Genomic DNA, 14,488 nt, shown 5'->3' on the forward strand with positions numbered 1-14,488 from the left:
CTAATGCCACATGCAGAAATACGTAAAGACACAGCTGTGACTCCTTTAAACGACAGTGGGCGGGAGGAGGCGGGGAATGAAATGCCCAGAGTGCGCGCGGGGCTCCTGTGAACCACCCAGAAAGAGGCTGCAGGCCAGAGGCACACGGGAAAGGATATCGCGAGCGCTGGACGGCAGAAAAACGAACAGGCTTTTAGTTTTTCAGTAATTCCGCTATTTGTTGAAGCCCTACTACGTGCCACGTCGCAGACAGAGCCCGTGCTCTTGGGGAGGTGTCCTCCGGGGCCCAGGCACCGTCCCCTTTCCCCTTAACCACCCCACCCCCACCTCCCGTGTTCTGCCTGCTACTCTCCTCCCGTGTGAGCGATCCAGCAGATCAAACAAGCCTGCTCACAGCACTCTTCTGCTCCAAACTTGCCAGTCTTCTACCTTCCGTGGACACGCCGCTCTCCCAGGCCATCGCTGACCAGGCAGTCTCCTTCCCCACTCCATCCCCCGCTACAGGGCTCCTCAGCAGAGCAGGGCACACACCTGCCCCAGGGCCTTTGCAGTTACTCTGTCTCTTCATTCCCACAGCAAGGAGGGCTCTTGGCCTGGCTCTCCGCCTCCTCCTCCAGGTCTTTCCTCTTCTGGGATGTTCTCAGGGCCGCTTCCCTGCCACCCCCCCACCCCCTACTCCACCCCTGCTTGCTGTGTTATGTTGATGAGGGTCTGGTTCCTGGCTGTAACCCGGCATGTAGAGAGAGGATGATGCAGGAGTGCTCAGTGACCACTTGGGGAATGAATGGGTTCTGCTGGGGGACCCAGCGCATCCAGAGTCACCCTCGTTAGTCATCAGGAGAACGCAAACCGGCAAAAGGTGAAAGACGGCTATCAGCAAGCTTTGATACGGATGCTGGTCACAAATGTACAAACCAGTGGAAGTTTTTAGGAAAGCTGAGGGGGCTGTGAGTTCACACGTGTGCATGTTTACACACACAAATACATACTCGAGCAAACCCTCTGACTCAAGAATGCCACTCCTACAGAGGTACTGGGTGCACGGATGTCCAAGGCAGCGTGGTATCTAGTGAGGAAGTGTGGAAACACCCCGCCTGGAGGCAGGGGACACGTTAAGTGCGCAATGGCACCTGTGTAAACAGCAGCGCTGCCGTCACAAAGGATGCAACGCGCACCGACAAGAAACCATCTCCACGGTAGGGTTATGGGAAAACAACAGGTTACAGAACAAGACAGAATAGGGTCCTGTTTTTACGAAAAAATGAAACCTCAAAATGCACGTGCACATAAATATGCATCTAAATGCAGAGTCCAGAAGGACGGGTACATCATCTCAACCTCAGATCATCAGGCCTTAGATCCCAGATTCCTGACATAAAGCACGTACGCAAGTGTGTGTATATACATACACACTCACACACAAAATATACAGAGGTTTTCTTTGTTATTTCTAAAAGTGAAGATGTAGGCACTGTGCTACATCTTGCTTCTTCCTCTTAGTGATGCTTCCTGGAGATTTTCTGTATCACTGTACATAGATCAGGGACTTCCCATTGTGGCGCAGTGATAATGAATCCACCTGCCAATGCAGGAGACACGGGTTTGATCCCTGGGTCGGGAAGATCCCCTGGAGAAGGAAATGGCAACCCACTCCAGTATTCTTGCCTGGGAGATTCCATGGACAGAGAAGCCTGGTGGGCTACAGTGTGTGGGGTCGCAAAGAGTCGGACACAACTGCCTACACATGCATGCATGCATACCTAGATCAGCCAGTCAGAGCCTGGCCAACTTCCTCTCCAATGGGGTTGACAGTAAACATTTCAGGCTAACCCTCTGGTCTCTGTGGCAACTACTCAGCTTTGCCTATGAGGCATGCAAGCACCACAGACAGTATGTAAATAAATGGGAGTGACTGTCCCAACAAATCTTTATTTACAAAAACGGGCAGTGGGTGGGACTTGGCTCATGGGCCACGGCTTACTGAGTTGTTCTAAACTCTCTGTCTGATCCCAGCTGGATCTTATCCATCAGTGGCTGCATGGTATCACGGAGGCAGGGCTGGCTGGCCCCAAATGCAGGGACCACGAATGGGCTTCCTCCTCTGTGAGCACTTGACAGCAAACAGAAATCAGCCATCTGTTTATCACCCAACACGTTTCGAGCTAAACGCTGGAACAGATTTTGCTTGGCGTCTCCAGTGGCCCCTGAATAGCATCCAGGACACCAAAATGCCAGGCATGGGGACTGCTTTGAGCTGGTTTAGGCAGCTCTGTTTTCTTTTTTAAATTTTATTTGACCACAGGGGGTTTTAGCTGTGTCAGACTAAAGGGATCTCTCCTTGTGGTACACGGACTCTAGTTGTGGTGTGCTCGCTCAGTAGTTGTGGCCCATGGGCTTAGCTGCTCCACGGCATGGGGAAGTCTTAGTTCCCTGACCGGGGATTGAACCTACGTCCCCTGCATTGCAAGGTGGGTTGTTAACCACTGGACCACCAGGGAAGTCCTGTGTTCTGTCTTCTTCTCAGAGACATGCGCAGAAGTCGAGAGTGCTGAGGCTGGCTATGGAAGGCCTGGGGTAGGAGAGACCTAGGCTTAGGACGGGGTCCTAGGGCAAGGCCTGAACCCTACTCCAACCCTTCCCAGAGGTATGGGAGAATCCAAAATGACACTAAAGCACAGCATCTTGAGGGGGTTTGGCCTGTTGAGGGGGCCTCACTTGGAGACACTGAACAGATAGCAATACAAGGATGAGGATGACAATTGTTAAATAAAAGGTCAAAATTTGATCCCAGGATTTTCCATTTGCTGTGTCCTCAAGAAACCACATCACTGAACATAAACCCAGATGCTACAATCAGCAGCTGGCTGTAAGCATGACAATAAGTTCCAAGACATTCCATGACCTGTTCCTGTTTGCCCCCCAACGCTTAGTCCGTGTCGGAATGCCTGCCCAGATGTCCTGATGTGATCAGCTGTCCCTTCATCGGAGAACTCTGCCCTGACCCCTTGGCCTGCAGTTAGAATCACCTGTTCAGTTTTCTTTGCTGCCGTCAGCAAACCAAAAACACCAGGAGAGTGGGCGCTCGGCTCTCATATTTTCCGAGGTTTCCCTGGTCACTTGGCCCACTGCACGTCCCTGGAAAACATCAGTTGCCTAGATAAATGCCGGCATCTGTAGAACACACACCCAGGACCCTGGCTGGAAACTCAAGGAACTGAGAGAGAGCTGGACAGTGTCAGGTCCGTCCTCTGACCAGGGACCCCGCAGCTCTAGCTGGAACACAGGACTCACACGGATGGCCTGGGCTGAGCACATCGGCCTGCCATGTTCATGGGTTCATGGGGCTTCAGGGGAAGTAGTTGTTCAGTAGCTAAGTCATGTTGGACTCTTTGTGACCCCATGGACTGCAGCACACCAGGCTTCCCTGTCCTTCACTATCTCCCAGAGTTTTCTCAAACTCATGTCCATTGAGTCGGTGATGCCATCCAACCATCTCATCCTCTGTCGTCCCCTTCTCCTCCTGCCCTCAACCTTTCCCAGCATCAGGGTCTTCTCCAATGAGTCAGCTCTTCATATCAGGTGAACAAAGTATTGGAACTCCAGCTTCAGCATCAGTCCTTCCAATGAATATTCAAGGAGAAGAGACTGATTCAAGCTTACTTTATTGAAAGCTGACAGAAGGTGCCAGACAGAAGTGATTCCCAGAGGGCTTCGCCTTCAAGGCACACAGGTCAGAGGATACACAAGCTGTCACCAACTGTCCCTGCATCCCCATACAAGCCAGGCGGTGACAGCGCTGTCAGAGAAAAGTGCCTCACGTGTCACAGAGATGCAGCAGGAAGGGCCGGGCACAAAGAAGGTGACATCCGGACCGAGCCTCGGAAGGCAGGGGATTCAGAAGGAGGCCCGGCAAGGCAGAGAGCAGAATCAAGGGCAGAGCGAAGAGTGGTGTATTCAGGCCCACGGCTGCTGTAACAAGCTGCCTAACAGGCGCTCCCTTCCAACAACACGGATGTGTTTATTCTCTTGGAGCTCTGGGGGCCTGAGGTTCTAGGCGTGTCTCACTGGGCTAAGACCAAGATCTTCCTGCTGGGTTCCTCTGCCAAGTTTCTGATTAACTTTCCCTATCCAAACCTTTACTCCCTTTCTTTTCCAGAATCTGTTCCCCTCAAAACTGTGGTTGTTCAGTTGCTTAGTCGTGTCCAGCTCTTTGCGACCCCATGGACTGCAGCACGCCAACTTCCCCTATCCTTCACTCTCTCACTCTGGAGTTTGTTCAAACTCATGTCCATTGAGGAGAATCAAAGAAAAGAGGGGACTGAAACCACATATAAAACCCCATGTCCCTGTCCTTTGAAGTCAAGGGCTTTTGCTGTAGTCTCCCGGGCCTCCCCGAGTCTCTAAAGGCTCAAGAGTTAGTGACGGGGCTATGTGGACTTCCCGGACCAGGGGTGGTCCAGTGGCTGAAACTCCACATTCCCGGTGCAGGGTTCCCAGGTTCGAGCCCTGATCAGGGATCTAGATGGCACATACAGCAACTAAGAGTTCAGATGCTGCAATTCAAGAGCCCACGTGCCACAACTAAGGCCTGGTGCAGCCAATTTTTTTTTTTAAATGATTAGGAAATGTGAAGATGTACAAACAAAGTACAGCTCTGGGGCTGGGAGACTGGTGACCGTGCAGATTGCAAACCAGCCACACAGAGCCACCGAGCTTCTGGTTCCCTGAAAAGTACGAAAGCCTGACACATACTCCTAGGTTCTTTTTATAGGAAGCAGACGCCCCACCAGATGGAAGCTGCTGACTGCAAGCATGCAGTCCATTTTATGGATGAGTCAGTGAAGGCTTCAGGGGAGATCTTCTTCTGGTCTCAGAGTTAGTATCTGGTGATGCTGTTGTTGTTGCTTATCTGACTCTTTTGCAACCCCACAGACTGTATGTAGCCCACCAGGCCCCTTCTGTTGATGGGATTCTCCAGGCAAGAACAATGGAGTCGGTTGCCATTTCCTTCTCCAGAGGATCTTCCCGACCCAGGGATCAAACCTGCAGCTCCTGCATTGGCAGGTGGATTCTTTACCGCTGAGCCACCAGGGAAGTCCCTGGCGATGCTTCAGGTGGACTAAAGGCAGTTTGACCACTGATCTGTACTCTTTGGCTCTGGCCTAAACCATCCCTGGGGCTGCCTGGCCTGTCAGCCCCCACGACCAGCCCCCAGTAAAGAGTGGCTGCAGAGTCTCTGAAGCGTTTCCCAGCTTGGCCACATTCCACACGTGCTGTCACTGTCTGATGCTGGAGGAGTTCAGCGCATCCGGGGTGAGTTCCTGGCGGAGGATCTTGGAAGCCTGCACTTGGACCGCCCTGGACTCCAGCCCCGTACCTTTCCTGTTTGCTCACCGTGCCCTGTATCCACTCACCAGGATAAATCAGAGCCAAGAGTGCGAGTCTATGCCGGGTCTTTGAGTTTTCCGAGTGGCTCACTGAATCTGTGGGTGACCTCGGGATCCCTGACACCCCACCCTCTCACTGCTCTTGAGTTCTGGGCCAGTGGGCACCAGGGTGCCTGGCCCATTGCTCTGTCCCTGGCACAAGGCAGGGCTCACTGTCCTCTGCATGAGGCGGCTCCCTGCCAGGACAGCCCAGCCTGAAGTCCAACCTTTCAGCTTGCAGGGCTGGCAGAGCCAGGACTAGATCATGGGTGTCCAGTTCCCAAGCGTGTCTTTCATTTCACCCTGAAACTGGGTCAAATGGGGGCCCTCTGCACCCCCTTCCCCTCTCCTCAATGGGGGAGCCCAGCTTCCCAGAGGCGCTAGGAGTAGGAAAACCAAAGGCGAGAACTTCTTCCTTCAAGGGAGACGGGGCCTCAGCAGGGAGCAGAGCGTCCGGCTCGGGGACTGGCTTCAGGTGAGGCCGTCTCGCTGGGATCCGGCCCCATGCGGCCTCGCTCCTCTGTGAGGAAGGAGGGCTCCACCCTGTCCAACAGGAAGGCACCCACTGCCGCATGTACCATTCTCAGACACCTGCAGGCGGGAGCCGGGCACCGTGTGAGGTGGGCCTCCACCAATGGGGGTGGGCATGTCGGTCCTGCAGGAGAGACCCCACGCTCACCCTGCGGGCCCTGCCCAGGGCGGCCCTCCTGGCCCGGGAGGCTGCCCGCCCCGCTGCGCAGGTTGTGGGCGGAGGGAGCAGAGAGGAAACCTCGGCAGAGAAGGCAGGCCCAGCGCGTTGGCAGGAAGGCTGCCCGCGGCCTGGGCCCCCACCCTCTGTGCCACTCGGGGCGGGGGCAGGGGGGCTTTCGGCCCGGCTGGCCCAGCCCAAGGCCACGAGGAAGCTCTGAAAAGACTCAGAGGGACCAGAGTTCCATGGAAACAAATTCTCCTGAGCCCAACCTGGGCAGCGGACAGGCCGGCCAGCCCTCCAGCGGGAGACTGCAGGAATTCCTTCGGAGTGCTCACTAAAGGGGAGAAAGCTAACATACACCGAGCGCCTACTGTTTGCCTAGCAACACGCCGGGCTCTGAGAGCATCGGGCTTGGCTCTGAGGCGGACAGCCCGGGCTTACGTCCCTGCCCTCAGGGGAGGCCGTGGGGCCGGGGCGGGTCCCCCACCTCACTGCTGTGCCGCCCTCTGTAGGCTGAGGCGGGTACCCGGACGGCCCCAAAGTCAAGAGGGTCAAAAAGTAAATACACGGAAGGCGCTGGGCGCCGGCTCTGACACAGGGAAGTTAAAATGAGTTGTTACCACAGCTGCATCCCTCTGAGGGAGGGCTAGCAATAAGCCTGTCTTACAGAGGAGGACAGGGTTTCCCAGGGGCTCAGCGGTAAAGAATCCTTCACTATCTTCCAGCGCAGGAGCTACAGGAGACACAGTTTTGATCCCTGGGTCAGGGAGATCCCCTGGAAGAAGGCATGGCCACCCACTCCACTCTTCTTGCCTGGAGAATTCCATGGACAGAGGAGCCTGGTGGGCTACAGTCGATAAGCAAAGAGTCAGACACAACTGAAGCGACTTGGCACGCACGCACAGAGGAGAACACTGAGGGTCAGAGAGGACCCGTGGTGGGAATTGAGAGACAGTTATCAGGGCAGCCGGCCCGTGACCGGCCCGTGGGAAGGGAGCCGTGGCAGCTGACGGCCGCTCTCACCTGAAAAGAGGCAAACCAACATGCAGCTCCCACGCTTTCCGCACTGAAGCCCTAACAGAGGTGAACTTTCTCGGTCAGGCGTGAGGAGCGTTCTCTGTGTCGGGGTTTCTCTGCCGCCCTCTTCCTATATATAGAGCAGCCGGAATACGCTGCAGCCCCGATCCTGCTTGCAGCCGTGAAGCAACACAGCAGCCCGCGTGTCCTTCTGGGGTTGAGCCTCTGAGTGGGGCCGTGGCAAGGAACGGGAAGGCCTGGACTCTGCAGCCAGCAGGGTCTGCCCTGGAATTTCAGGTCAGTCACTTAACCTGTGGAGCCTCAGCTTGCTCACCTGTAAAATGGCAACAATGCTAACCAAGTGACAGGCTTGAGGATGAGACTAGAAAAGGCATAGAAAGTGTCTCCCCCAGTCTCAGAGACAAGCTCCACAAATGACGGCTACCGTTAATTGTTATTGCCACTGTTGTTATTTTACAAAAATCAGACCCCAGTTTAGGTCCCAAACCCGGCCCGGTTCAACTAGTACCAGCTGTTCGGAGCATGGTCTTGACAAACAGCTGATACCACCTCTGGGCTGAGGCAGAGAGATGCTGGGCATCACCGTGGTGACAGACTGGGATGGCACATACAGGGGCGCTGGCATCAGGGATCCACAGCTGGACCCAAATGGATGAGCATTCCAGGTGCTGATTCAAAATGCCTGGGATGGAAGCCACTTCCCCCAGGGAGCCTGCCAGACTGCTAAATCAGCCCATACATGGCTGTGCTTCTTCTGACTCAAGGAAGACACAGCAAATGCTCATCGACTGAAAACCCACTAAGGTAGGGTGCTGGACAGGAAGGGGCTTAGAGGCCCCACAGCCATCACACTAGGGGGCTTAGGGCAATACACCTACTTCAGAGGTGAGGGCCAGAGACTCAGAGAGGGGACATGAGGCATCGAGGGTGGTGGTTGTTCAGTTACTAAGTCGAGTCTGATTCTTTGTGACCCCATGGACTGCAACACGCCAGGCTTCCCTGTCCTTCACCATCTCCTGAAGTTTGCTCAGATTCACGTCCATTGAGTCAGTGATGCCATCTGATGCCATCCAACCATCGCATCCTCTGCCTCCCTCTTCTCCTGCCTTCAATCTTCCCCAGCATCAGGGTCTTTTCCAATGAATTGGCTCTTGGCATCAAGTGTTTGATTCCAGCTATTTAAAGGCAGGTCCAGCCCCTCCTCTGCCGAGTGGACCTTCTTCCTGCCCTGCCTGGGCTCCTTGCCTGGTATCAGACTGCCCTTGGCCAGTCCCTGGTTCAAGAAGGGACCTTGCTAGCTCGGAAGCTGAAGAGGCAGAATGTGGCCCCAGGAGAGTGGACCTGTGTTGACAGCACTGCTTCTGTCACAAGTCAAGGCTTCCATTCGGAAGAGAATGAAGATGACTGACAAATACCCAGACAAAACTACCATTTCAAAAGATACACGCACCCCTATGTTCATAGCAACACTATTCACCATAGCCAGGACATGGAAGCAACCTAAATGTCCATCAACAGGTGATTGGATAAGGAAGATGTGTGTGTGTGTGTGTGTGTGTGTGTGTGTGTGTGTGTGTGTGTGTGTGTGTGTGTGTGTGTGTGTGTGTGTGTGTGTGTGTGTGTGTGTGTGTATGTAATGGAATACTACTCACCCATAAAAAAGAAGAAAACAGTGCCATCTGCAGCAACATGGATGCAACTAGAGACTATCACACCAAGTGAAGGAAGTCAGAAAGACAAATACCACATGATATCATTTACACATGGAATCTGAAATATGACACAAACGAACCTATCTGTGAAAGAGAAACAGAATCCCATGGACATAGAGAACAGGCTGGTGGCTGCAATGGGGAGGCGAGGTGAGGCCAGGATGGAGCGGGAGGTCGGGATTAGCAGACGTAAGCTTTTATATACAGGATGGATAACGACAAGGTCCTACTGCATAGCACAGGGAATGCAGTCAATATCCTATGATAAACCATAATGGAAAAGGGTATTTTTTAAAAAGAATATGTGTCTGTGTGTATAACTACTGGATCACTGCTGTATAGCTGTAATTAACACAACACTATAAATCAACTATACCTCAATGAAAAAGCAAAGAAAAAAGAAGATGAGGCAGACTCCAGGCTGAGGCAGAGCAAGTGACAGAGAAGACGGGGTGTGCAGCTTTGTGGGAACAGCCCCGCCCGGCCTGGCTGAGGGCTTTGCTGACCTCGTCCCAACCCCCCGACTTCCCTGCAAAGACTCTGTGCAACATCTAAAGCTACTGGTTACTTTCAAGGGTCAAAGACCGGGCACCTGAATGGTGAAAGGGGAACAACAGCTCTGGGGTGTGGACCAGGAGGATCAGGAGATTGATACAGAGACGGATGTCAGTGTCCTGTTACAGACGAGGCTCTCGGAGGGTCGCTGCCACGGAGCCCATACACGGCTGGCCAGTGTGTGACTGCATGTCCGGCACTGGGGTCTTCCCACCACATCCCAGCCTCCTGGACAAAGGGCAGAGGAGGCGCCAGGGGAGAGAGCCCAGCCCTCGCACTCATTCTGCTTTGGTCTCCAGTTGGATCCTTCTCAGAACTCCCAGGCTCCCCCATCTTCTTGGCTGGTCCCTGTCAGTTACCAGCCTCTACCAGCTGGGTGGCCAGGGCTTCATCCTGCCTCCCGCAACAAGGCTGGTGGCATTTTGCGCCCCGTGTGTGATGACGCCCAAGATTCCAATCCTTGCCCAGCCCTCCATCCTAGGCTCCAGGCTCCAAGACTCAGCACCCATCTCCACCCGCATGTTTGATGGGCATGGCAAACATACCACGTCCAAGGCCACCTCTTGATTCCCCCACCGCAGTTGGCCACTTTCACTTAGTAAACATCAACTCTCTTCTGCGAGTTCCTCATCCCAACCACCCTGGGGCCAGCCTGACTGCTCTCTTTCCCTCATGTCCACATTGACCCACTGGCAAATCCTGTCTGCTCTATTTTCAGCATACATCCAGAATCTGACTGCTGCTCACAGCACGGCCCCACCCAGCCATTATCTCCTTTCGCCTCGGTGACCACATCATTCCTTGCCCGGCCTGCTGGCTTCTTTTTTGGTCCGTCATTATTCACAACAGCCACGATGGCTCCCACTGCACTCCAAGTCCACAGTCAGAGTCCTCCCTTGGCTGTCCTCCTTGCCCCCCTGACCTCACCTTGGGTGCTCTCCCCCATTCACTCTGGTCCCACTACACTGGCTTCCCTGACGCTTTTCCAGCAGGAGCTGCCTCAGGGCCTTTGCACTTGCTGTTTCTGCCTCCTGACTCAGTCCCTCAGGTCTCCATGATATCGAACGATCCTTGTGGCCTTCTCCAACCACACATGACACAACCCCAGCAAGCCCCTTCCCCTACACATTCCCTGGGTGGCTCTTTCCTGTTTTACTTTTCTCCAGAGTAATGACCATCTGACATATATGTATGTTTGTCATAGCTTTTCTGCCAGAAGCAACCATCTTCTAATCTCATGGCTGCAGTCACCATCCTCAGTGACTTTAGAGCCCAAGAAGAGGAACTCTGTCCCTACTTACACCTTTTTCCCTTCTATCTGCCATGAAGACGATTGCTTCTTGCAAGGAAAGCTATGACAAACCTAGACAGTGCGTTAGAAAGCAAAGACATCACTTTGTTGACAAAGGTCCATATAGCCAAGGCTATGGTCTTTCCAGTAGTCATGTATGGAAGTGAGAGCTGGACTATAAAGAAGGCAGAGTGCTGAAGAATTGATGCTTTTGAACTGTGGAGCTGGAGAAGACCCTTGAGAGTCCCTTGGACAGCAAGGAGATCAAACCAGTTAATCTTAGAGGAAATCAACCCTGAATAGTCATTGGAAGGACTGATGCTGAAGCTCCAATACTTTGGCTACCTGATGTGAAGATCTGACTCATTGGAAAAGACCCTGATGCTACGAAAAACTGAAGGCAGAAGGAGAAGAGGCCGACAGAGAACAACATCATTGAATGGCATCATCGATTCAATGGACATGAACTTGGGCAAACTCCGCGAGAAGGTAAAGGACAGGGAAGCCTGGTGTGCTACAGTCCGTGGGGTCGTCAAGAGTTGGACATGACAACTAAACAACAACAACATACATACATACATTTACATGTTCATTTGAGGTCCAAAAGGCAGTGACTTCATTTTATTCACTGTTGAACTCTCTGAGTCTGAAAAGGTGCAGGTAGTAGGTACACAGTAAGAATCTGCTGGCTGAGATGGATGAAACGGACCTACAGATGGAGGACTCTTCCTTCCCACTCTCCCTGCTCCAGGCCCACCGTGACATCAGTGCCCCTCCTGGCCCAGCTGAAGCTGAGGCAGCCGAGCTTCTTCCTGGAACTCTGACAGATCCTGGGGAGAACTGAGTGTACCTTTTAGTGTTTAGACTAATTTTAATCTCTTTATTTGCACCTATTTTGAAAGCAATCCTAATCGCTTATATTTAAAAATCTCCCGTAATAAATGTACCTGCGTAGAACAGAGCTGCTTAAATGTCTCTGTAATTTTCTCATCATGTTTTCTTAGTTTTCTGGTCAAAACAACAGCTTTAATCACAGGGGTTCTACATATATTAAGAAATAAAAAGATTTTTGCTCCTTTGTTCTGAATCATTGTTTATAATTACTGATTGATCAAGTTAGTATTTATACTTGACTCATATCATCCTTCTTGGGTTGAAGAAGGAATGAAGAAGGGAAATTACTTTTGACTTGATGGCATAGAGCACTGACTACATACTTGGTTGTTTTATAACCACTGCATCAGTACCCACTGCCACGCTGTGAGGTCTGAGTTACTGGCTCCATTTTATGGATGAAGAAGTATAAGCGCAGAGAAGAGCATAAATTGCCCAAAGTCACGTACGTAGCTAAGAGACAGACTGGGGATCTGAGCCTGGGACTTCCCCACTCTTTACAGCTGTATTTTTTATTTACTTTTTGTATATTCAGATAGTCAAACTACAGTCCCCACTAAAGTGCAGGATAAATAAATAAATATCCCCCCATATCTGGGCTGCTCAGGCTCCCCCACTGAGACTCATTCTTTCCTGATACCTCAGGTTCAGTTTCAGACACTGCAAGAAAGCAAGTATCTCAATGGAGCAAGTCACATGATTGTTGTGGTTGCCCATAAATAATTCATGTTTACACAATACTGTAGTCCATTTAAGTGTGCAATAGCATTAGGTCTTAAAACAATGTACATATCTTAATTAAAAAACACTTCGTTGCTGAAAAATGCTAACGCCCATCTGAGCCTTCAGGGAGTTGCAATCTTTTCACAACAGTAACATGAAAGATCACTGATCACAAATCACCATGGCAGATATAATCAGCATAAACAAGTTTGAAATATTGCGAGAACTACCAAAATATGCCACAGAGACAGCAAGCGAGCAAAACGCTGTTGGAAAAATGGGGCTGACTTGCTTAAGGCGGGGTTGCCACAAACATTCAAGAGGGGGGAAAAACAGAACAGAACAAAACAAAACCTGCGAAGCTGAATAAAATGCGTGCCTGTATTTCTTCTCTCAGAAGGGTCTGCCATGCCTAGAGGTAGTCACGCCCCTCCCGCTGCCTTGGCCCTGCAGCACACAGATGGCAGTGGGCCAGGGCGGGGGTGCCCGCCCCTGCCTCGCAATATTTCAGACTTGTTTATGCAGATTATATCTGCTGTGGCGATTTGTGATCAGTGATCTTTCATGTTACTGCTGTGAAAAGACTGCGACTCACCGAGGGCTCGGGCTGTCCTGCCAAGCCCAGGTCGTACGGATTTTGAAAACCGGCAGAAGCAGCTGCGTGAAGCGGAGAAAGCCCAGGCCTGGTGTCTGCCCGACCTCGCTGGCTGCACCAACGATGGTCCCTCCCCGGCCATAGAAGCCTGCAGAGTCGGGGCCCAGAGTCTGAGCAGGAAGCCACCCAGAGCACCCACGTGCCCAGTGAGGGGGAGCGAGCTGGTTTTCAAAGGCTGCGCCCGGGTCTCAGGCTGGAATCCAGAGGCCTCATCGTGATCCCTGAAGCTCTCGCCTAGACCCCGACCTCATCGCTACCACCTGCCCGCCTGGCCCATGGCCCCCACCCTCCAGCTCCACGCCTCCCTCCTCTCCTCCTCCCGCCCTCTTTGGCTGGCTGACTCCCAGTCATCCTCCTCATGCCACAAACACCTCCCCAACGCCAGGCCAGCCCAGGCTCCTGTGCCATGCCTCAGGGACCCCGCCTGGGTCCTGTGTGGCACCCACACGTATAACTGGAGCCCTTCCCGGGGTAACGGGGTCATAGTTGCTCTAACGGTGGCAGTGCCAAGGGGCCGCCCCCATAACACCCACCCCCAACAATGTAAAGATGAGTCAGACCCCTCCACGGACTGGGCGCCCTGACCTCCAGCTGAGCCTCCAGGCTGACATGAAGCCCCCTGAGGACAGACTGCTGGTCGTGTCTTCCCAAAGCCCAGAATGGGGCATAGGAGGCACAGAGGAGGCTCAAAAAGTAGCTTTAAATAAAGGACTTGATCTCAAGGCAGGGTGACGGCGAGTCTCCTTTCTACCCCTGCACCCTTGATATGGCTGCATGGATATCTGACAAAATGACTTAAATCAAAAAGGTGACAAAGACAGAGAAGGACATTAGAGATTAACAAAAGGTTCAATACAGCAAGAAGCAATAACAATTATAAACATTTGCCCCCCACCCCAAAAATGGACCAAAATACATGAAGCAAATATTGACAGGCTCAAAGGGAGAAATAGAAACAGACAGATGGAGATTTCAATACTCCAACTCTCAACAGTGGGACAGAAGCACCAGCAGGAAGATAAGTGAGAAAAAAGAAGACATAATACAACAAACCAATTAGAGATAACAGGTGTACACACATGCTTCTCAAAGCCACAGGGACATTACCCAGGATAGATCACATGATAGGCCACAAAACAAGTCTCAACAGATTTTTTTTTTTTTTAACAGATTTTTTAAAGATCAATTTTATATGGAATATCTTCTCCAATCACAAGAGGATGAAGTTAAAACCAGTAACAGAAGGAAAACTGGAAAATTCACAAATTGTTGTGGAAATTAAACACACTCTTAAACAACAACTGGATCAAAGAAAAAAATCACAAGAGAAATTAGAAAGTATTTCAAGAGGAATGAAAGCAAAATCTCAATATACCAAAACCTATGGATGCAGTGGAAACAGTGCTAGGGCAGAAATTTCTAGCTATAAATGCTTGCATTAAAAAAAAAAAAACTAGGAAGATTTAAAATCAGAACTCTTATTTTATGACTTTGGGAACTAGA

At 51.8% G+C, this 14,488-nt stretch overlaps 1 protein-coding gene across 3 annotated transcripts in view; it reads right to left on the minus strand.

Annotated features, from left to right (window-relative positions):
- SNX29 (sorting nexin 29) overlaps positions 1 to 14,488 on the minus strand; it is a 579,583-nt gene that overhangs the window by 20,100 nt on the left and 544,995 nt on the right. The window lies entirely within an intron of this gene.

Source organism: Cervus canadensis, chromosome 32 (assembly GCF_019320065.1).
Source record: "Cervus canadensis isolate Bull #8, Minnesota chromosome 32, ASM1932006v1, whole genome shotgun sequence".
Taxonomy (NCBI): Eukaryota; Metazoa; Chordata; class Mammalia; order Artiodactyla; family Cervidae; genus Cervus; species Cervus canadensis.